General features: G+C 45.4%; 1 protein-coding gene across 1 annotated transcript in view; it reads left to right on the top strand.

The window, feature by feature from the left end:
- The first annotated feature begins 3707 nt into the window (after positions 1-3707).
- The window catches only part of KANK1 (KN motif and ankyrin repeat domains 1), a 301259-nt gene continuing 280082 nt past the window's right edge, over positions 3708-24884 (top strand). Inside the window, exon 1 of the mRNA XM_075317723.1 lies at positions 3708-3834. The gene's annotated coding sequence lies outside the window, so the exon portion shown is untranslated. The remainder of the gene's footprint in view (positions 3835-24884) is intronic.

Below are 24884 nucleotides of genomic sequence, written 5' to 3'. Positions count from 1 at the left end.
TGATTATTTGAGATACTAATTCTCATCAGTACTGAGGTTCCTTTATGACTGAAGACTAATGATGACTGATAACAACTCCCAGTCTCTCTTTACCATTGATAAGGATGTACTGAAAGTTGTAGGTTCACACGATACAAATGTATATGGGATTGACCTGACATTACAATTGATGTACCATGTACTGATGGTGGTGTTGGTGATTTATTCCTGTACTGATGAGGGTTTTAATGCTCAGTTTCTGTACTGATGCAGTTATATGAATGTATTTCCTTACTGTTGGTGGTACTGGTGAAGAATTTGTGTACTGCTGGTGGTTTTGGGGAGAAATTTCTGTACTGCTGGTGGTTCTGGTGAGGAACTTCTGTACTGCTGGTGGTTCTGGTGAGGAACCTCTGTACTGCTGGTGGTTTTGGTGAGGAACTTCTGTACTGCTGGTGGTTTTGGTGAGGAACTTCTGTACTGCTGGTGGTTTTGGTGAGGATCTTCTGTACTGCTGGTGGTTTTGGTGAGGAACCTCTGTACTGCTGGTGGTTTTGGTGAGGAACTTCTGTACTGCTGGTGGTTTTGGTGAGGAACTTCTGTACTGCTGGTGGTTTTGGTGAGGAACTTCTGTACTGCTGGTGGTTTTGATGAGGAACTTCTGTACTGCTGGTGGTTTTGATGAGGAACTTCTGTACTGCTGGTGGTTTTGGTGAGGAACTTCTGTACTGCTGGTGGTTTTGGTGAGGAACTTCTGTACTGCTGGTGGTTTTGGTGAGGAACTTCTGTACTGCTGGTGGTTTTGGTGAGGAATTTCTGTACTGCTGGTGGTTCTGGTGAGGAATTTTTGCACTGCTGGTGGTTCTGGTGAGGAATTTCTGTACTGCTGGTGGTTATGGTGAGGAATTTCTGTACTGCTGGCGGTTCTGGTGAGGAATTTCTGTACTGCTGATGGTTCTGGTGAGGAATTTCTGTACTGCTGGTGGTTCTGGTGAGGAATTTCTGTACTGCTGGTGGTTGTGATGCTGTGATTCTCTTCTGATGGGGGTTCTAATTATGTATTACTGTACCTCTAGTGGTTCTGGTGATATATTCTTGTGCTGTTATTAGTTCTGATCCTGTAAACAAGTAACAATTCATAACTTGTAAGATTATGTTATACATGACTATATTAAAGAGCTTGTCCACTACTTTAATATTGATGACGTAACCTTAGGGCGGCTTTGCACGTTGCGACATTGCACGTGCGATGTCGATGGGGTCAAATCGAAAGTGACGCACATCCGGCGTCGCAGTCGATATCGCAACGTGTAAAACCTTTTTGATACGATGAACGAGCGCAAAAGCGTCGTTATCGTATCATCGCTGCAGCCTCCGACATTTCCATAATGCCGGTGCAGCGACAGGTACGATGTTCCTCGCTCCTGCGGCAGCACACATCGCTGTGTGTGAGGCCACAGGAGCGAGGAACTTCACCTTACCTGCCGCCGGCTGCAATGAGAAGGAAGTAGGTGGGCGGGATGTTTACATCCTGCTCATCTCCGCCCCTCCGCTTCAATTGGCTGCCTGCCGTGTGACGTCACTGTGACGCCGCACGACCCGCCCCCCTAAGGAAGGAGGCGGGTCGCCGGCCAGAGGGACGTCGCACGGCAGGTAAGTGCGTGTGAAGCTTCCGTAGTGATAATAATCGCTACGGCAGCTTTTACTAGATATCGCACGTGCGACGGGGGCGGGACTATCGCTGCAGCATCGGTAACACATTGTTACCGATGTCGCAACGTGCAAAGCCCGCCTTAGAATAGGTCATCAACGTCTGATCGGACAAGGTCCAGCCCACCTGCCAATTGTCTGTTCTAGGCACCAGCGGTAGCAAACGGCTGGAGCGCTCAATTCTGCTCCTTTTTTGATAGTGGCCGCGCCTGAGTATTGTACATTTGCTCCTATTCAAATTAATAAGGCAGATGTGCAGTCCCAAGCATACTTATGCTCACATGACCGTCCACTCTCGCCATTGGCATGAGAGAATCATAAATGTGTGCAGCGCATGTGTTGTGAGAATTCAGAAGTCTGCAGTCACCATAAACCTGGACAACCCCTTTAATTATAAAATTAAGCACTGTAGCCCAATCCTAACAGTATGTAATATACTCCCTGTCAGGATTCAGCTCTGCTCGAGGCTCCAGCAGTCATTACATGGCCTCTGCACTCATACACAATTATCAGATTTAGCCCTGTGACAATTAGCTTCTCTTTCTACTTCTCTGTTTTTCATTGAACATTGAGAGTTAGGAACAGCAGCTCGTCTGCACGTGATGTGCAAATCATATATGAATGAGTGGTCACATGACAACTACCCAAACGGGAGGGGGTTGGGCGCCAAACAGAATTCTTGCCCCGGATAGCAGAAGGCTTAGGCCGGTTTCACACATCCGGCTTTTCGCCGGTTTACCGGATCCGGCGCTCTCCCATACAGTGACTACAGTACAGTGACAGCGCTGTAACTTCCGGGTCACATGCGCCGGTCACATGACAGCATGTGACCGGCGCTTGTTGCGCTGTCACTGTACTGTAGTCACTGTATGGGAGAGCGCCGGATCCGGTAAACCGGCGAAAAGCCGGATGTGTGAAACCGGCCTTAGATACATCTACGAGTAACCTTAGTGCAGTTCTGCTGTATCTCTGACGACACCTCAGTAAAAGGCTGCTATAACTGACTACAATCACCTTATTGCAAGGCTGCTGTATCTCTGACTACACTCACCCTGGTTCAGAGCTGCTGTATGTGTGACTACACTGATCTCAGTTCAGGGCTGCTTTATATATGACTTCTCTCACCTCAGTACAGGGCAGCTGTATCTCTGACTTCACTCACTTTGGTGAAGAGCTGCTTTATTTGTGAGCACACTTAGCTCAGTGCTGGGCTTCTGTAGCTGTGACTACACTCACCTCAGTGCAGGGCTGCTGTATCTGACTCCTCTTACCTCAGTGCTGACTTTCTGTATCTAACTACACTCACCTCACCCCAGGGCTGCTGTATCTGTAACTACTCTCACCTCACCTCCGGACTGCTGTGTCTGTGACTACCCTCACCTCACCTCAGGAGTGCTGTGTCTTTGACTACACTCACCTCACCTCAGGACTGCTGTGTCTGTGACTACACTCACCTCAGGACTGCTGTGTCTGTGACTACCCTCACCTCACCTCAAGACTGTGTCTGTGACTACCCTCACCTCACCTCAGGACTGCTGTGTCTGTGACTACCCTCACCTCAGGACTGCTGTGTCTGTGACTACCCTCACCTCAGGACTGCTGTGTCTGTGACTACACTCACTTCACCTCAGGTCTGCTGTGTCTGTGACTACACTCACCTCACCTCAGGGCTGCTTTATCTGTGACTACTCTTACCTCAATGCAGGGCTTGTGTGTCTGTGACTTCACTCACCTCAGGGCTGCTTTATCTGTGACTTCTCTTACCTCAATGCAGGGCTGCTGTATCTTACTATTCTCACTTCCTCAGGGTTGCTGTATCTCTGACTACACTCACTTCATTGCAGCACTGCTTCTGCTCTTTTGCCCTGTCCGTACTGATCCTCCCCTTGTCTCCCCCACACCACACAGCGTGTGAAAGTCCGGGCAGGAGGGAGGCTTGCTGGCTCCAGTGCGCATGTGCAGTGAGCGCCTCCTGTTACAAAGACAGATAACAGGGGAGAGGTGCACGCTGCGGAGCGGAGGATGCCGCACTCACTACTCCGAGGACAGGAACTTTTTACTTTGCTCTTCTGAGCTCTTGGTGGGATTTCTTGGCACACTCGGGAGCTTTCAGGACTTGCTGGGAGTTTTGCTGTACTTGGTGAGGTGAGTAGTGATCGCTCTATTTACCTGATGTTGTGTGCTTGGAATGGCTGCACTGTACCTGCTGATGTATTGGTCATGGTGGAGGCTATCTCTGCCCAGCCTGGTGATCTATTGCTGGGTATGACCGGGTCCCTGAGGATGGATGGTGGCAGCAGGTGACACATGGCAGGGAAGTACTGGGAAGTGTACTCCTTCCTTACCTCTGGAGGAAGTGTCCGATATTTCCCAGCTGTAGCTTCAGGGCATTCCCACTAGCCAGAGCTGGAGGGTAGCTAGTGTGGGCTAGGGTTAGTGATGTGAGGAGCCAGAGCCCGAGGGTAGTCAGTGATAAGAGAAGGAGCCAGAGCCCGAGGGCAGCTAGTGTGGGCTAGGGTTAGTGATATGAGAAGGAGCCAGAGCTGGAGGGTAGCTAGTGTGGGCTAGGGTTAGTGATGTGAGGAGCCAGAGCCCGAGGGTAGTCAGTGATAAGAGAAGGAGCCAGAGCCCGAGGGCAGCTAGTGTGGGCTAGGGTTAGTGATATGAGAAGGAGCCAGAGCTGGAGGGTAGTCAGTGATAAGAGAAGGAGCCAGAGCTGGAGAGTAGCCACTATGGGCTAGGGTTAGTGATCTGAGAAGGAGCCAGAGCCCGAGGGCAGCCAGTGTGGGCTAGGGTTAGTGATAAGAGAAGGAGCCAGAGTTGGAGAGTAGCCACTATGGGCTAGGGTTAGTGATATGAGGAGCCAGAGCCCGAGGGCAGCCAGTGTGAGCTAGTGTTAGTGATATGAGAAGGAGCCAGAGCTGGAGGGCAGCCAGTGTGAGCTAGGGTTAGTGATATGAGAAGGAGCCAGAGCTGGAGGGCAGCCAGTGTGAGCTAGGGTTAGTGATATGAGAAGGAGCCAGAGCCTGAGGGCAGCCAGTGTGAGCTAGGGTTAGTGATATGAGAAGGAGCCAGAGCTGGAGGGTAGCCAGTGTGAGCTAGGGTTAGTGATATGAGGAGCCAGAGCCCGAGGGCAGCCAGTGTGAGCTAGGGTTAGTGATATGAGAAGGAGCCAGAGCTGGAGGGCAGCCAGTGTGAGCTAGGGTTAGTGATATGAGAAGGAGCCAGAGCCTGAGGGCAGCCAGTGTGAGCTAGGGTTAGTGATATGAGAAGGAGCCAGAGCTGGAGGGCAGCCAGTGTGAGCTAGTGTTAGTGATATGAGAAGGAGCCAGAGCTGGAGGGCAGCCAGTGTGAGCTAGGGTTAGTGATATGAGAAGGAGCCAGAGCTGGAGGGCAGCCAGTGTGAGCTAGTGTTAGTGATATGAGAAGGAGCCAGAGCTGGAGGGCAGCCAGTGTGAGCTAGGGTTAGTGATATGAGAAGGAGCCAGAGCTGGAGGGCAGCCAGTGTGAGCTAGGGTTAGTGATATGAGAAGGAGCCAGAGCCCGAGGGCAGCCAGTGTGGGCTAGAGTTAGGGATCTGACAAGGAAAGAGAACTGGGGGTTGGTCAGCATGGGCTAGGGTTAGTCATCTGACAATGAGCCAGAGCTGGGGTTGGCCAGTGTGGGCTAGAGTTATGCGGGCGTCACACGAGACGATCTATCGTGCGATATGTCGTCGGGGTCACGGTTTTCGTGACGCACATCCGGCATTAATTGCGACGTCGCTTCGTGTGACACCTACGAGCGTCTCAGAACGATCACAAATCGTGTATCATTTACACGTCATTTATTTTTAAAAAATCGTTTATTTTTCTTTGCGCCGGTTGTTCAACTGGGGTAGCACACATAGCTCCGTGTGACACCCCGGGAACGATGAACTGCAGCTTACCTGCATCCTGCCGGCAATGCTGAAGGAAAGAGGTAGGCGGGATGTTTACGTCCCGCTCATCTCCGCCCCTCCGCTTCTAATGGCCGGCCGCTGTGTGACGTCGCTGTGACGCCGAACGTCCCTCCCCCTTCAGGAAGTGGATGTTTGCCGCCCACAGTGACGTCGCTCAGCAGGTAAGTACGTGACGGGGGTTTAACGACTTTGTGCGACACGGGCAGCGATTTGCCCGTGACGCACAAACGACGGGGGCGGATACGATCGCTTGTGTGATCGCACGATAGATCGTATCGTGTGACGCCCGCATTAGTGATCTGAGATTGATTAGCTCAGTACATTACTTAAATAATGAAGCAAATGTGTCTGTAACTGATGGTGGATAAATGTCACTTACTAACCCTTATCTGCTGATTGCATGCCACTAGCATCAGTGCATCTTGGAAATCAGGGGTTTTGGTGCATTTGATTCATAAAATGATTTGTACAGCCATTTGCATACATTTGCACCGTAGTCTTTTTCTTGTTGTTTATACTGATATTTTGTGTTGCTGTTGTGTTTTTTTTTTTTTTTGTTTCCCTACTTTTGGCAAAAATAATACCTGCTGCACCCAGATGTTAAGGTGATAGCTGTAGGAAAAATGTTTTTGTCTTTCTTATCTAGCAGTTTCCTTATGTTTGCCCATATAAAAACCATGCATGAGTATGGAATTACAGGGAAAAACTCATGACATCAGTGGACCCTTGATTATTTTTTTTATAGCTATAAAAAGCGGAAGGCTGGAGCCATTCACACTGTTTTGGTATTTCATGTATTCCGTATAAATCTTAGAACAAATGGGAATATTTTGTATAAAGTAAAAAGTGGTGTTTATTTTTGCCTTTAACCTCTTTCCAACTTTGTAGCTAAAACAATTCTTAAGGTTTGCAAAAAATTCAACCATACATAACATCACCACTACATCTGCGACTTTTTGAAATTCTCAAATGTTGAATTGTGTGAAAACATCTAGAAACTGAAATTTTGCCCAAAGTGGTGTATAAAAAATGACAAACACGTAAAATGGGGCAAAAAAAGTCAATATGAATATGGCACAAAGTAAAAAAAAAAAGATGCCAAAACTTTGACAAAAAAAACAACAAAAGGAGTGAAAATGCAATACTTAATGGGGTCTAAGTTCTTGTGCCAAATATTACCAACTCCACCTGAAAAAAGCAGAGATGGGTTCATTAGGACAGTTTCTCATCGCACTTTATAGTTTCTTTTGCATCGTGTGTTTTATGGCGTTCACGGATGGCATATGAATTGTGTCTTACCAACCTTTTCCATTAGACTAGGCTATAGAAAAGGTCAGCTCTGTGGTTGCGCTATGCATTGCCACCTGAACACTGACTATAAAATGTGATATTGCTTTTGACCAATTAATGACAGTCCACCATATTGTGTTCTGTATGGGGAGAGGAGAGAAAGCAGCTTCCAGCCACTTCTAGTAAAGTTTTATATTCCTGGAAAATGAAAGGATCCGCTGTGGATTTCAGACTGCCCAACCCTTCCGTAATCTGACATAATCTGTCAGAGGGTAAGGGAATGTCCACCTGCAGCAAAATGGGCCCCAAAATGTAAAGTGCACAACACTAAACTCATTGGGCATGTGCTCTCCCTGGATCCAGCTTTGGCTCCCTGCGTAACGTGACGTCACATCACCATTGTAATAAGTCACTGAGCTCAGTAACGTGCAGTCAACCTCTACACGATCACAGCTCGGTGAGTGGCTAGAGCCGTGACGTGCGGTGGACATGATATCGCTTCTTTAATCACGGCAGGTACCTGATGAGTTTATTTTATTTATTTACACACTTTGGGGACCACTTTTCTGAAACTGGAAATCTTTTAAGTCCAGGATGGATAACATAAATCTGATATTTATAGGGGGTTTGTAGATAGTCTAAAAAATGCTCCAAATTCATTAGTGTCCCATGATGGATAAATCTCCCACTTCTTTACACCTTTTTGTCTTCTTTTACACCTCTGGTTGGTTAGCATTAGAGTTGAGCGTATAGTGTAAAATCCGGGTCCGGCGGCTACCCGGCGGGTTAAGGAAGAAGTCCGGAACCGATCCGGAGTTTGGCCCCATATATGTCAATGGAGAGTGGAATCCGGGAAGGGGGGGGGAGAGACAGAGAGAGAGAGACGGATCGTGCACCTGGAATCCCTTGCGTCCGGATCTGACTCGGATCGGGTGCTAAAACCGTGTGGATCCGGATTTTGCCGATCCGGATCCGCTCACCACTAGTTAGCATACGTTGCACCTGGTTTTATGCGCCTACATTTTGGTACGATTTGTAACACCTCACATTGTAAGCCGTGCCACTTTTTCAAAACGTGCCTCCCTGTCAAATAGTTCACAAAATAGCCTGATGCATAAGAAGTAAATCCAAAATGTTCTGCTACATAATGCATCAAACTTTGAGACAATACTTAAGGTCTAGGGGCATACATTTTAGTTTCTGATCTTTTTTGCCTTGTTAAAAGAAATTCATGCATTTTTCATGTTCTTTAGAAATGCCTATGGGAAAGTGGCAACAATCATTTTATAGCAACATTCATTGAAAAAAATAAGAAAAACTGCCCCACCTCACTTACAACCCCCCCCCCCCCCCCCCCTCAAACCACCAACCACTAGGAATTTTATGTAAAAGCATCCAAAGGTCATTCTTCTCACACATGTACATATGCTGCTTGAGTTCGGTACTTCGCTCACCAACTTTGCCTCCTGCTGCATTGACGGGTCACTCTTCTCTTCTCATAGTGATCTGGCTCCTCTGTGCAGGCACCATCATTGCCTACGTTGGTTTCATCAGGAGTGGCTGGGTCAGCGCAGTGAGCTCCCCATGATGTTGTAAGATCAAAATGCTGGCACCCACAACGTCATTAGTTCATTTAATGATTGCCGATTGGTGAACATTTACCATTCTGCAGTGTTATTGTGCCGCTGGTTAGTACGTGTAAACAAATCAGTGTTTGGTCAAGTGTCAACTCTTACAGATTTTTTTTTTTTTTTTTTTTTTTTTTTTTTGGTGCTTAAAGGGAAAAAAAAAATCTGCAAAGCTTTTCCTCAAGATTACATTATGAAGCCTCAGTTACTCGTTCAATTTTCGCGTATGAGTGCTAGCTTGGTTTTCACGGATAGCCCTCGTACCTGTGATAGTCTATGGGGCAAGTCACATGTCCTTGATTTTTCGTAGCCCGAGAGATCCTCATGGATTTCATGGAAGAACTGGCCATCTACTGGCTGTATTTGTGGAGACTGTTCCCTTACATGATCTGTTTGCGTGCCATGTGTTCATTTCGAGCCATCTACTCCTTCCATTGCTCCATCTTTATCCGTCCTCGTCTGTAGGCCTCCATATATTGTGTGTATGTGTATATAATATATAGTGCCATTTATTCCATAGCAATTCTACATGTGAAAAGGGGTATACATAGACAAGTGCAATAATCATGAACGATACAAGGTACAGGAGGAGAGAGAACCCTGCCTGAAAGGGCTCACAGTCTACAAGGGATGGGTACGGGAGGAGAGGGAAGACCCAGCCCGCCAGGGCTCACAGTCTACAAGGGATGGGTACAGGAGGATAGAGGTCCCTGCCTGCCAGGGCTCACAGTCTACAAGGGATGGGTACAGGAGGATAGAGGTCCCTGCCTGCCAGGGCTCACAGTCTACAAGGGATGGGTACAGGAGGATAGAGGTCCCTGCCTGCCAGGGCTCACAGTCTACAAGGGATGGGTACAGGAGGATAGAGGTCCCTGCCTGCCAGGGCTCACAGTCTACAAGGGATGGGCACAGGAGGATAGAGGTCCCTGCCTGCCAGGGCTCACAGTCTACAAGGGATGGGTACGGGAGGAGAGGGAAGACCCTGCCTGCCAGGGCTCACAGTCTACAACGGATGGGTACGGGAGGAGAGAGAGGACCCTGGGGATGGGTGATTTTATGTTACACCAATGGTTATACTCTGTACTCCTATTGTAGGGGTATGCTTAACCGCTTTCGGGTCAGACACAAATGGTTGTTTGGTTTGTATGTATATTTTATTTTTTTGTCTTGAGTTAATGTGGATTGGAATTCATCAATAACATTTGTATAATTTTTTTGGGGCATATTTACTCTTTTTATTGGATATGCCGCATTTTAAAGTGTACTTTTTTTTTTTTTCCTTATTTTGTGATGTACCTATTAATAGGTAATTCTTTTTTTTTTTTTTTTTTCTTTGTGTCCCCTATTGACCCTTCCAGTTGTTTTGTGATGGATTCATATTTTCATACATTTGGCAGAGCTTCATATCCTAGATCTATTGATTTTCTGACAACCACATTTACTGTAAGAGGCAAGGTTTCTTGTAAATGTGAACAATGAACCCAATAATTGTACTGATATGTTGCTTTTCTGTGGTGTAAAAGTCTTAAAGGGGCTGTTCACTCCTTTAAATATCTTGCATGTATTAGTAATTCTATTCTGTATAACATACCTTTTGTGCTTCTGTTAGTAAAGCTGTACAAATGTCCTTGTTTCACCTCGAGTCCCATTCACTACGCTTCCAGCTCTCTTCTCCATACAGGTATGAGCCAGCTTTTTGGGCAAAAGTGGTAGTGTGAACTGCAGATACACAACTCCGATCACTGTAGAGGCAGGTTCAATAAATCATAGGGATACTGATAAGTTCTTGTTTTTAATAAAAGTGAAGTATTCGATATGATGGCGATGGGGTATTTTTTTTTTTTCCTTAGTCAATAGGAAATGGTGTCAAATATTTATCCTATTATACACCGTGTGCAGAATTATTAGGCAAGTTGTATTTTAGAGGATTTTTTTTTTATTATTGATCAACAACTATGTTCTCAATCAACCCAAAAGACTCAAATGTCAAAGCTTAATATTTTTGGAAGTTGGAGTGTTTTTTTTTTTTTTTTAGATTTGGCTATCTTAGGAGGATATCTGTTTGTGCAGGTAACTATTACTGAGCAGAATTATTAGGCAAGTTAATAAAAACCAAATATATTCCCATCTCACTTGTTTATTTTCACCAGGTAAACCAATATAACTGCCCAGAATTTAGAAATAAACATTTCTGACATGCAAAAACAAAACCCAAAAAATTAGTGACCAATACAGCCACCTTTCTTTCTGATGACACTCAACAGCCTACCATCCATAGATTCTGTCAGTTGCTTCATCTGTTAATGATCAACATTGCGTGGAGCAGCCACCACAGCCTCCCAGACACGTTCCGAGAGGTGTACTGTTTTCCCTCCCCGTAGATCTTACATTTTATGAGGGACCACAGGTTCTCTATGGGGTTCAGATCAGGTGAGCAAGGGGGCCATGTCATTATTTTTTCATCTTTAAGACCTTTACTGGCCAGCTACGCTGTGGAGTAATTGGATGAATGTGATGGAGCATTGTCCTGCATGAAAATCCTGTTTTTCTTGAACGATACCGACTTCTTCCTGTACCACTGCTTGAAGAAGTTGTCTTACAGAAACTGGCAGTAGGTCTGGGAGTTGAGCTTCACTCCATCCTCAACTCGGAAAGGTTCCACAAGTTCATCTTTGATGATACCAGCCCATTCCAGTACCCCACCTCCACCTTGCTGGTGTCTAAGTTGGAGTGGAGCTCTCTGCCCTTTACTGATCCAGCCTCTGGCCCATCAAGGGTCACTCTCATTTCATCAGTCCATAAAACCTTGGAAAAATCAGTCTTAAGATATTTCTTGGCCTTGACGTTTTATCTTGTGTTTCTAGTTCAAAGGTGGTTGTTTTTCAGCCTTCCTTACTTTGCCCATGTCCCTGAGTATGGCACACCTTGTGCTTTTTGATACTCCAGTAACGTTGCAGCTCTGAAATATGGCCAAACTGGTGGCAAATGGCATCTTGGCGCTTCATGCTTGATTTTCCTCAATTCCTGGGCAATTAATTCACGCCTTTTTTGCCCAACACGCTTCTTGCGACCCTGTTGGCTATTTGCCATGAAACGCTTGATTGTTCGGTGATCACGCTTCAAAAGTTTGGCAATTTCAAGACTGCTGCATCCCTCTGCAAGACATCTCACAATTTTGGACTTTTCGGAGTCTGTCAAATCTCTCTTCTGACCCATTTTACCAAAGGAAAGGAATTGCCTAATAATTAAGCACACCTTATATAGGGTGTTGATGTCATTACACCCCACCCCTCCTCATTATAAAGATGCACATTACCTTATTTACTTAATTGGTAGTTGGCTCCCAAGTTTATACAGCTTGGAGTAGGACAACATGTATAAAAATTATCATCTGATGAAAATACTCATTTGCCTAATAATTCTGCACACAGTGTATATGTAGGGTCCAATCTAAATTACATTCCGGTTTACTTGCATTATGTTTGAGAAGTACATGTAGTAGCTTATCTCTTTAGGCTGCGTGACTACCATCAATATTACTAGCATTCTAGATCAGCGTGTTTTTGCTGCGTCCAAAACACTGTGTTGCACGGTGAATAGGATTTACAGAAATCTCCTGCCTACGGTGTTTCTTTATTACACTGCGTAAACTCACCTGCGGTGCGTGTTTCCGAGCTGTAGCATGTCAATTTAGTCTTGTGGAGATGCTGAGTCTCTTTGCGCATTTTCCCATAGACTTGCATTAGATGTGGTAAATCCGCAGTTTACATAAAACACATGCGTTGTGTGTTATGGAGCGTAAACGCACTTTGAAAAACATTTTTAAGAGGAGAAGCATCGGAATTGGCGCATCTAATGTGATTTGCCACTTGTGGGGCGGCTGTGGGCTGCTAAATTTTGTAGGCTGGGAAGCGTCCAATAGCCATGGACCTTCCCATGCTGATAATATCAGCCTTCACCTGTCTGCTTTACCTTTGCTGGTTATCAAGAATAGGGGTACCCAATGTTGTTTGTTTTTGTTTTAGTTTATTAGGTTAAATGAGACAAAACACCCTTTAGTGTCAGATGAAAGGCACTAGGTGTAAGTTTATAATATGTAGCGGATGGGACATTACTTTTGTCAACTTCCTGTAGTTCTGCTTCCTGTCTTTCAACCAACTTTGTTTCAACAAACACATAAAAATACGTAAGTGAGCTGAAGTGCGAGATTCGTGCGGAAATTTCAACTGGGTGAAAACCTGAAAAAACAAAGATTGTGGGAAAGTACCCTTAGGCTATGTGCGCACGTGTGCGTATTACATGCAGTTACGCTGCGATCTGCAGCGCAGCGTAACTGCATGCGTCCTGTGTCCCCTGCACAGTCTATGGAGATTGTGCAGGAGCCGGTCGCACGTGGCATATTAGAACGCAGCGATTCAGCTGCTGCCCGAATCGCTGCGTTCTAAGAAGTGACATGTCACTTCTTCCGTGCGCTTTGTCGGCAGCCCCTGCTCTGTCTATGGCAGGAGCTGCATGCAGAGCGCACGTTCTCTGCCGGCACCATGCGCTTCAGAACAGAGCTTTTCAGCTGCGCTCTGAAGCGCACATAGCCTTACAGTATCAAATAAAATTACTAAAAACCTTATTGGGTGTGTTTTATAGATATCTAACACACACACACACACACACTTATTTTGATCCCTTGCTGATTTAGTAAGTTTGCCCATGTGGGCAGTCTATAATTTTAAGGGTAGTTTAAATTTAACAGTGAGCAGTGAGAGAATATCAAAAATAAAATCTAGAAAATCACATTGTATAAATTATATAACTTTATTTGCATTTTGCAAAGAAATAAGTATTTGATCCCTCTGGCAAACAAGACCTTATACTTGGTGGCAAAACCTTGTTGGCAAGCCCAGCAGTCAGACTTTTTTTTTGTAGTTGATGATGAGGTTTGTGCACATGTCAGGAGGAATTTTGGTCCCCTCCTCTTTGCGGATCATCTCTAAGGGTATGTGCGCACGTTGCTTTTTACCTGCTTTTTTGCTGCTTTTTCTTCTGCGCTGTTTAATGCCAAAATGGATGTGTTTTTCTATTCAAGCAAAGTCTATGGGAATTTGGGTTTCTTGTTCACACTATGTTGTTCAAAATGCTGCCTTTTTGAGGCAGAACTTTGGTCAAAAACTCAGCTTTTCAAAGAAGCAACATGTCAATTGTTTTTGCCATTTGGGTTTTGCACTGCAAAGCTGAGTTTTTGACCAAAGTTCTGCTACAAAAAGGCAGCATTTTGAACAACATAGTGTGAACAAGAAACCCAAATTCCCATAGACTTTGCTTGAATAGAAAAACACATCCATTTTGGTATTAAACAGCGCAGAAGAAAAAGCAGCAAAAAAGCAGGTAAAAAGCAACGTGCGCACATACCCTTAATCATTAAGATTTTGAGGCTGCCGCTTGGCAACTCTGAGCCTCAGCTCCCTCCATCCAGGTTTCTATGGGATTAAAGTCTGGAGACTGGCTTGGCCACTCCATGACCTTTTAATGTGCTTCTTTTTGAGCCACTCCTCTGCTGTATGTTTTGGGTCATTGTCATGCTGGAAGACCCAGCCATGACCCATTTTTAATGTCCTGGCAGAGGGAATGAGTTTGTCACTCAGGATTTTATGGTACATGGCTCCATCCATTGTCTTATTGATGCGATTAAGTAGTCCTGTGCCCTTAGCAGAAAAACACCCCCAAAACATAATATTTCCACCTTCATGCTTGACAGTGCGGACAGTGTTCTTTGGGTCATAAGCAGCATTTCTCTTCCTCCAAACACAGTGAGTTGAGTTAATGCCAAAGAGCTCAATGTTTGTCTCATCTGACCACAGCACCTTCTCCCAATCACTCTCAGAATTATCCAGGTGCTCATGGGCAAACTTCAGAGAGGCCTGCACATGTGCCTTCTTGAGCAGTGGGACTTCGTGGGTGCTGCAAGATTTTAATCCATTACGGCATAATGTGTTCCCAATGGTTTTCTTGACAGTGATCCCAGCTGGCTTGAGATAATTAACAAGTTCACCCTGTGTAGTTTTAGGCTGCTATCTCACCTTCCTCATGATCCTAGATACCCCACAAGGTGAGATTTTGCATGGAGCCCCAGATCGATGTCGATTGACACACATTTTGTATTTCTTCCATTTTCTTACTATTTCACCAACAGTTGTCTTCTTCTCACCTAGAGTCTTACTTATGGTTTTGTAACCCACTCCAGCCTTGTGCAGGTCTATGATCTTGTCCCTAACATCCTTAGGCTAAGGCTACATTCACATGATCGTTCCGTTTTTGTGGGCCGCAAAAAAACGGTTAGTTTTTTTTTTTTCACGGATGCATCCATGTGACAAAGTTCAGTTCCGTATACGGTCCATGTGTCATCCGTGTGCCTTCCGGTTTTTTTTTTTTTTTTTTTTGCGGACTGCAAAAAACGGAAGCAGCAAGAAAGATAAATAGATGAGTAGATATAGAGATGGATAGAGAGAGGGATGAATAGATGAGAGACCTGTATAATGTCCCACCTCCCTGCATATTCTAAGCTGGCACCCTTTTGTGACTTTCATGTGGCACTAAAGGGTGCTTAGCCTTGTATTTAGCCTAAAAATAAATAAGAATAAAAAAAAATGACATGGGATCCCCCCCCTATCTTTTGTAGCCAGCTAGGGTAAAGCAAACGGCTGCAGCCTGCAAACCACAGCTGGCAGCTTCACCTTGGCTGGTAATCCAAAACAAAGGGCACCCAACGCTGTTGTTTTAAATTAAATAAATAATTTAGAACAAAAACACGGGGTCCCCCCCAAATTGGATCACAAGCTAAGGTAAATCTGTGGTCTAGTATTCTCAGACTAGGGAGGTCCTCTGTTATTGGATACTCCCCAGCCTAAAAATAGCAGTCTACAGCCACCCCAGAAGTGGCGCATCTATTAGATGCGCCAATCCTGGTGCTTCGCCCCAGCTCATCCTGGTGCGGTGGCAAACTGGGTAATATATGGGGTTAATACCAGATGTGTAATGTCACCTGGCATCAAGCCCTGGGGCTAGTGATGTCAGGCATCTATCAGATACCTGACATCACAAACCCAGTCAGTAATAAAAAAGAAAAAAATAGACGACAAACATATTTTTATTTGAAAAAACACTCCCCAACACATTCCCTCTTTCACCAATTTATTAGAAAGAAAAACAAATCCATGTCTGGTGTAATCCAAGGGGGTCCCACGACGATCCATAAGATAGTCACTGTCCCAGTAAATGAAGAACAGAATGTTCCCCATTGGCTGGGAGAGCCATGCAGTGACCTGAGCTAACATCACTAGGTCAGCCCAGGTCACTGCAGGGCATGACTAGTGCTGCTGTCAGGAGGTTGGCGAGGTACATTACCTGTGGTGATCGCTGAACTCCTGACAGCAGCGCTGTCATTGAGTTCAATGACCGCCGCCTTCACAAACAAAGTATCGTGAGCGGCCTGTGACATCACCGCTAGTCACAGTCTCTGTTCGACAGTGAGAGGGGATGTGACAAGTGGCGGGCATAGAAGTCAGTGACGAGCGCTGACGTCAGGAGGGCAGGACTTCATCACCGCAGGTAATGAACTTTACTAACTATCTGACAGCAGCGCTCGTCATCCCCGCAGCTGCTGACACTGCTGTGATGGCAGCTGAGGACACTGACACTGCTGTGCGGGCAGCCCTGGAGCTGCAGCGGGACACAGACTGCACGGGCACCCGACGGAAGTCACACGGAAGTGCTTCCGTGGATTTTGCGGACCCATTGACTTGTATTGAGTCACGGTCTGAGACTTGTATTGAGTCACGAACATCCTCTTCTTGAAGGGGGAGGGATGTTTGTTGTCACAGCGACGTCACACAGCGGCCGCTCAATAGAAGCGGTGGGGCGGAGATGAGCGGGACGTAACATCCCGCCCACCTCCTTCCTTCATCATAGCCGGTGGGACGCAGGTAAGTTGTTGTTCGTCGTTCCCGGGTTGTCACACGTAGCGATGTGTGCTGCCACGGGAACGACGAACAACTGGCGCGCAGAAGGAGGAGCGACATTATGGAAATGAACGACGTGTCAACGAGCAACGATAAGGTGAGTATTTTTGCTCGTTAAGTCGTTCGGAGGTGTCACACACTAAGATATGTCTAACGATGCTGGATGTGTGTCACAAATTCCGTGACCCCCGACGACATATTGCACGTTATATCGTACCGTGTAACGCCACCCTAACAATAGAGACGAATGAGTTTTGGGGAAATCTCCGCTAGTCAGATAGTATTGGCATGCGAACAATCAAAAAAGTAATATACATTCATAGACATAATGAGTATATAAATGCATGCATATCCACATTAGAGAAATTGCACGTGTAAATGCAGCAAGATGTATGGCATAGGGAAAAAGTGGAAAAAATTGCAAACAAACATATCAGTGCACCAATGGTGCATACGGAGGCAAAGCATCGCGATATATAGAGCTGTCAAAAGTATATAGTGGTACATCGGCGGGATTACCTGTTAGTAGCAATGAGAACTTCTGAGAGAGCAAGTGGCTCGTCTCCTTTGGAGTGTGTAGGGCGGCAATGTTAATGCCTGCACCCCATTATATGGGTATAGTCTGCCAATGATTAGTCCCGGCCTAGAAAATGAAAATGGAAGCATGCACAGAAAGCATGTAGATATGGGGGCTTGCAGTGACGAGCTGTGCATGCGCGTAGTGTCACCGTAACTGTGGCCAATAGGTTGTCTGCATCAAGGTCAGTCAGTTCTTGCGTAGTAGAACGTACTGCGGTGATGGTGATTATTTCTGTTAGGCTAAGTTCACACATCCTGTGTTTTCAATCCGTCAGGTCCGTCAGCAACGGATCAGTCATTTTCAAGATGTCAACTGATGCAACTGGTGTTTTTCACAGGATTCCTTTCACAGGAATCCTGTGAAAAAACGGATCAGTTGCGTCCGTTACATCCGCTGTGCGTCCGTTTTTTGACGGATCAGTCATGATCCGTCTGTGTTTGGGACAGCCCAGTGGGCGTGCCAAGCATGCTGGGCATGCTCAGTAGAGCATGACGGAATCCTGCGCTGGATTCCGTTGTAAGACGGATTACGACGGAATCCAGCACCATAGACATGCATTACAAGCTTGACGGATGGCGACGGATTCCTGCGCGGCGCGTTAATTTTGACGGCCCGAAAAACGTTACATTCTGCGTTGCTCCCCGCTCGGCGGTCAGTCAAAAACGACGGACCGCGACGCAGCGGATGCAACGCAGGGTCATCAGTCGCAATCCGTCGCTAATAGAAGTCTATGGGGAAATACAGGATTCCTGCAAAATATTTTGCAGGTTACCGTAATTCCCCAAGGCGACGGATTGTGACTGATGCAAAACACAGGATGTGTGAACTTAGCCTTACGGTGACAATATGAAGGGCAATGAGCGGCTGTATCTGGTCATGGAAATTTGGATGTCAGTACAGTTGTAGGATGCTGTGCATGTGTTTGGTATATTATGTAAATGGGATCAGGGGACCCATCCTCTTCCAGGATGTCTAGCAATTTTTTTTTTTTTATTATGTATTGTACATTTATGTGTGTGTGTGTGTGTGTGTGTGTGTGTGTATATCATTTCTGCTGTTAGTTTATGTATTTTGTTTATATGTAATCTTCCACATTTTCTCTTTACCTAACGACCACATGAATAAGTCCCAGAAGAGTGAAACATTCAAGACGTGTCGCTCACATTTCTTAATAATTCTAACCAGGGGACACAACCCTATTGCCATCAACCACTGAGCGCAAACCAACTTTGTCATAGCTCTGCTGAGCTGACTGTCAATCAAATTGCCGGTGCATATTTATGGCCTCTGGTCATAGTATAGTGCGTGGTAACATTAGCTGCAACGGCACGGCTGTATGCAAGCTGGCAGCTCCCAGTTATTTTTCTCCCAATTGCCATACTTTCCGAACTGCGACTTGTCACCTTTCCAACACTGTTTCCCACAAGATTAACACTGTATCTGCAAGTTTATGGCCTTATTGGAGCTGATAGTTTACATTTTTTTTTTTTTTTTTAAATAGATTTAAACTAAAAATCAGAAGATGACACTAACTCTGATTTAGCCCTATTAAATGTTTTTGGTTATTTTTTTTTTTTTTTGCAAACAAATGGCAGTTCAGACTGACAGGCAGAAATTGGAGTATTGACCATGAATTTTATTTTCCACTTCCGTGTTTGCAATATTTTATTTAACACATTACATATATTACAATTATGATTCTTTGCTTGCCCTAGACCTTTATGGTTTGTGACGGCGTGCAAGGAAAATTGCTGCAACGTTTGTTAATGGGAATCTGTCAGCAGGTTTTTGTTACCTCATCTGAGAGCCACATGATGTAGCATATATCCCAAATCCAGTTGTGTAACTTAGTTTATTGGTTGTGGCCGGTCTGTCATTAACAGTTTTTAGATTTAGCAATGCAGCAGAGCTGCGAAACCTGCCCTGCCCACACCAGGCTCTCTGTATACATTCTCTATAGATGTTAAGCTGCTAGTGACAGCGTGCCAGACTAGCTGAACTGTTACTGACCTAGTCTGGCAATAATGATCTCCTGATCATCCATAATATCATGGTGCTTAAATACCACTTCCTTCTCTGGACTGGTGCTGGTGATATTTTTCAGTTCATTCAAGCCTTGGTTGCAAGCAGGTGGCTTGTACGCGTTGTGACTTTGCCGAAAACTCGTGGTATTGTTGCTGAACATCTACCTGTGTCATCTGTAGATAAGTAGTTCATGCATTTTACCCCCCTGTGTGGCCTCCTTGTGTCACCTATAGTGTTTAGTGGGGTTAACGAAGAGCTCATCCCATCCGTTCCCATTTTATGGCCCAGTACTAGAAATACTTAGGTTCCACATCTATGCGAAGAGCCAGATACTTAACCCTATCTAGGGTGGTGAGGGACCCCAGGAACCAGCAGTGGGTTTAGTCAGGGGGTCACCATCTTCCCTTTCCCTACACTCAGGGTTTCCCTTCCCTTTTGCCATTCGCTTTGTACTTCCCCATACCTAGCGTGACACTGATTCATTAAGAATGGCATTGTGAGCCGAGTGTCATGCGAGGATCGCACTAGTGCCCCATGTGGCCCCGGCCTTAGAAGCACCTCCACTATTGATTAGTTTGGCAGGCGTAGCCATGCCATATCCCGCCCTGGTTAATCCCCAGCTCTGTTTATTCTGGTAGAGAGGACCAAAACTGGTGTAAAAATGCAGTCTCAAAATGTTTGCAGAACTTTGAGTTGCGCAAAAATTTCAAAGCGTTTTACCCAGATTTTCTGAATAACGCTTTGAATCAGGGCCTATATGGCCAGACTTGGGTGCAAGCTGCTTGTTCCATTGTAACATCACTACTTTTAGCACAATGTAAGCTAGTAGCATTATGGCCAGTGATCAAGCCGATGTTCATTTGAATGGGACAAGATGCAGATGGTTAGCTTGGTTCTGTTGCTTCTCAGTGGTGGTTAAAGAGAACCTGACAGCTGATGTGGAGGTCCTTTCATGTTCTGTAACCCAGCTGATCCGGGGGAGAGGTGCTGCCCTTTAATTCAGTAGGTTTCCTGTCTTTGTGGGGTGGACCCCCGCTCAAGTGATGCTGTCATGGGCCCTGGAAAATCCCATTACCGGTAAGTAATTTGATCTTTTTCAGTCTCAGACTGAATGTGAAGGATGCAGTTGATTGCATTAGACTATGCTTTTTCATAAAAGGATCTTGTATACTGTAGAAAAACCTTTATTAGAAACAATATTTTATGGATGACTGATGCAGCTGTATGACATTAATCACAGGCATCCATTTAACACATACATCAGTTTAGCTTTTCCTGATTTAGTCATGTTTTAGCCTATGGCTGACTGATGACAGATAATAAGCTTATCCATCCCTAAAGATTCAGTTACTTGGTCACCATCGATAAGATCACCTCCCTCCCCTATTCACCACACACACTTTAATGCTGACTACTCATAATCATGAGTGTGTGCCCAATAAAAGGAAAAAAATTCCTTTGCTTTTGACTTTTTGTCTAATAGTTGTCTGCTCGATCACAAGCCATGGTAACTAGAAATGAATGCTGGATCTTGTGCAGACCTAGATAGGTTCACCAGAATCTTTACTTTATCACGTCATCGGGTTGCTGGTCTTCGTCTTCGCCTTGTTTCTTCTATTCTTCTGACTATTATGTTTTTCTCCAGTGATTGCGCTCTTCATATGCTGTGTTCCAGTTAGTCAAATCGTAGCTTTGTTATCCTTGCTTTGAGTGACATGTCTGGCTTGATTTGTTCCAAAATTGATTTGTCTGTTCTTCTTGCCACCCGTGGTATTGATAACATTCTTCTTCAGCACCACATTTTTAAGGTGACAATTCTATCTTGTTTCTTCATCATCCAGGTTTTGCATCCATATGTTACTACAGAGAAGACCAGACTATGTGCAAGCTGTGTCTTCGTCACCAGTGACACGCTCCTTGATTTTAAGGACCTTGTCCAATGACTTAATTGATTGGCTCTTATTCTCCTATTGATTTTTGGTTTTGTCGCTGCATCTTTATTGATCATCAATCTGAGTATGTTGAAGTCCTCTACAACTTCCAGTTTGTCGCCGTTCATCTCAAATGTGTCCCAGTCGTACCTGGCAGTAGTCAATATCTGTCTTCTTTGCATTGACTAGGAGTCCCATGTTCGAGCTTTCGATCTTTACACTCCGTAATAAGTCATTCTTTCTATATACGTTTGTTGCTATTAATGTTGTGTCATTGGTGTATTTAAGTATCATGGAGTGTGATGGAATAACTGGGGACTGGGGGTCCTAAACTGGCCCTTAGGATACTTGGGCCCTAGCTGTCCCTGATCCCAGAGATATGTCTGATGGTGACACTGTCTGGGCTGTCTTCCTGGCCTTATTCCTGGACAGCCCTGATCTAATAACCCCTCTCCCTCACCTCAGGGGAGGGATGGGCAGAGGTGGTAAAACCCACTGATAAGGACAACAAGGGGGAAACCAATACTCGATCAGAGTACGCTCAGACAGAGGTATTAGATAGCAAGTGAGAAGGAGGAAAATAAGAGCAGGGAGCAAACAGAAGACGAGAGAACGCCACACACAAAGTACTACAATCACCAGCAGGACTGGGATACAACAGCAGACCCACTGGTGTAACTAAAGCTGTAGTCGGCGTGGGAAGATTAGCGACTCCATCTTAAAATGATGAGGAGTGACTGTGATAGGTCTCCCACAACATGTGATCCAAAAGGTCACCAGCAGGCTAGCAGAAATTAACTTATGGAAGCCTGATCACTGATGGGAACACAGCTGGACGACGCCCGAGCCGGTCTGTGTAACTCAGAATCACCAAAGGAGGCATAGTGAGGAGTGTCAGACTCTGCAGTGTGAATAGTCAGATGCCGCCATGACACTCGGCGTGTTTAGAGCCAAACGTTGTGTGACATTAAAATTGTCGTTGATACATCAAGAGCAATTTTGATTCTCTTTTTTTTGGCAAATCCAGCCTTCCTGAAAATAACTGCTGGATATAACTTGAAGAGACTTGAGGTATTATATTTTCCTTGTTTTGCTCACTCATTCCTTTTGGGGAAATGAATCATCTTGTTTATTGCGGGGTGGTCGTCTGAGAAGTGCAGCAACCTTTTGTTCTTGAAGTGTATTGGGTAAATATTTAAGGCCCATTTACACACAACACTATCGCTAACGAGATATCGTCGGGGTCACGGTGTTGGTGACGCACATCCGGCCTCATTAGCGATGTCGTTGTGTGTGACACCTTTTTGCGATCAGTAACGATCGCAAAAAGGTGTCAAATAGTTCGTCGTGTACACATCGTTCATTTTTAAAAAATCGTTCCTCGTTTGGAACGCAGGTTGTTCGCCGTTCCAGCGGCAGCACACAACTCTGTGTGACACCGCAGGAATGAGGAACAACATTGTACCTGCGGCCGCCGGCAATGAGGAAGGAAGGAGGTGGGCGGCATGTTCCGGCCGCTCATCTCCGACCCTCCGCTTCTATTGGGCGGCCGCTTAGTGACGCTGAAAGAACCTCCCCCTTAAAGGAGAGATTGTTCGGCGGCCACAGCGACGTCGGTGAACAGGTAATTGCGTGTGACGCTGCCGTAGCGATATTGTTCGCTACAGCAGTGATCACCCCGTGATGCGCCACCGACGTGGGAGGGTGCTATCGCTAGCGATGTCCCAGCGTGTAAAGCCCGATTAAGTTGCTTAGGAGTCAGGCATGATGATCCGTGGGGAATTTTAATAGGTATGTCACAAACAACATTTTAATTGACAAGTTATTCTAGAATTTGGGACTTTGTGTATTACCACAATAACTATATGGCTATTAATGTCTTTCTGACCGAGCATGGAATTGAGATTTTTTTTTTTCTAGTGCATATTTTTCTGATCCTTTTTCATGGTTTGTGGGGTACGGTAATTAAAAAACCAAACACATTTTGAGAACTGAATTAGTACAAACATGCATGGGAAAAATGCCTACATCAATTATATCTGTCTTGTGTTTTTTTTTTTTTTTTTTTTTTTTTTTTTTTTTTATTGAAAATTTTAAACAGTAAACAATAGTATTAGCATTCCCAAACAAATATAATAATAATCTTTCATCCAGTACGCAGACTGGGATAACATAGCTTGTAAATACAATAGATTTATGATAAGCATTATTGGAAACTCCTTTATCACAAATTGGGAAAATGAAAAGTGCCGTTAGATTAAGAACATACAAACAATAAAATAAACCAAACCAACATAACAGCCATCTCAGTTAAAAGAGGGAAAAAAAAAATAAAAAGGGTTGGGGTATGTGAAGTTTTTCATTTCGTCACTTAGGGGTACTTTGCACGCTGCGACATCGCTACTGCGATATCGTCGGGGTCAAATCAAAAGTGACACACATCCGCTGCCGGTAACGACGTCTCAACGTGTAAAGCCTAGATGCGCCGATAAACGATCGCAAAAGCTTTGAAAATCGGTGATCTGTGTAGCGTCGGTCATTTTCATAATGTCACACAAATAGGAGATACGATGTTGTTCCTCGTTCCTGCGGCAGCACACATCGCTGTGTGTGAAGCCGCAAGAGCGAGGAACATCTCCTTACCGGCCTCCACCAGCTATGCGGAAGGAAGGAGGTGGGCGGGATGTTTACGTCCCGCTCATCTCCGCCCCTCCGCTTCTATTGGCCGCCTGCCGTGTGATGTCGCTGTGACGCCGCACGACCCGCCCCGTTTGGAAGGAGGCGGGTCGCCGGCCAGAGCGACGTCGCAGGGCAGGTAAGTGCATGTGAAGCTGCCGTAGCGATAATGTTCGCTATGGCAGCTATCACAAGATATCGCATGTGCGACGAGGGCGGGGACTATCGCGTTTGGCATCGCTAGTGGATGCTAGCAATGTCACAGCGTGCAAAGTACCCCTAAGTCACGTTCTCTCACAGTTTAGCTACCTATCCAGAGTTAACCTACTTTATTTTTTTTAGGTCTTCCATAATATACTATGCAGTCAAAGTAAGAGGTTGGACCACTTTTTTTTTTTTTTTTTTTTTTTTTCCCCTTATTGGAATATTTTACTACATACTGCTTCCATTTTAATAGAAATCTACCTGCCTGTGCTTCCTTATTTGTGAGTGTGTTGCCCTGGCTCAATCTCCATATAATGAGTAGTAGTTGAGTTATCAGTTCTGAGATAGAGGGAACGTAAGGGGTGCTTCACACACAGCGAGCTCGCTGCCGAGATCGCTGCTGAGTCACGCTTTTTGTGACGCAGCAGTGACCTCATTAGCGATCTCGCTGTGTGTGACACTGAGCAGCGATCTGGCCCCTGCTGCGAGATCGCTGCTCGTTACACACAGCCCTGGTTCGTTTTCTTCAAAGCCGCTCTCCTGCTGTGACACACAGATCGCTGTGTGTGACAGCAAGAGAGCGACAAATGAAGCGAGCAGGGAGCAGGAGCCGGCGTCTGACAGCTGAGGTAAGCTGTATCCAAGATAAACATCGGGTAACCAAGGTGGTTACCCGATATTTACCTTAGTTACCAGCCTCTGCAGCTCTCACGCTGCCTGTGCTGCCGGCTCCGGCTCTCTGCACATGTAGCTGCTGTACACATCGGGTTAATTAACCCGATGTGTACAGCAGCTAGGAGAGCAAGGAGCCAGCGCTAAGCAGTGTGCGCGGCTCCCTGCTCTCTGCACATGTAGCTGCATTACACATCGGGTTAATTAACCCGATGTGTACTGTAGCTAGGAGAGCAAGGA

The sequence above is a fragment of the Anomaloglossus baeobatrachus genome, chromosome 1 (genome assembly GCF_048569485.1).
Source record: "Anomaloglossus baeobatrachus isolate aAnoBae1 chromosome 1, aAnoBae1.hap1, whole genome shotgun sequence".
Classification (NCBI taxonomy): domain Eukaryota; kingdom Metazoa; phylum Chordata; class Amphibia; order Anura; family Aromobatidae; genus Anomaloglossus; species Anomaloglossus baeobatrachus.
The sequence above is the reverse complement of the archived record's forward strand: the minus strand, read 5'-3'. Positions and strand labels throughout refer to the sequence as shown.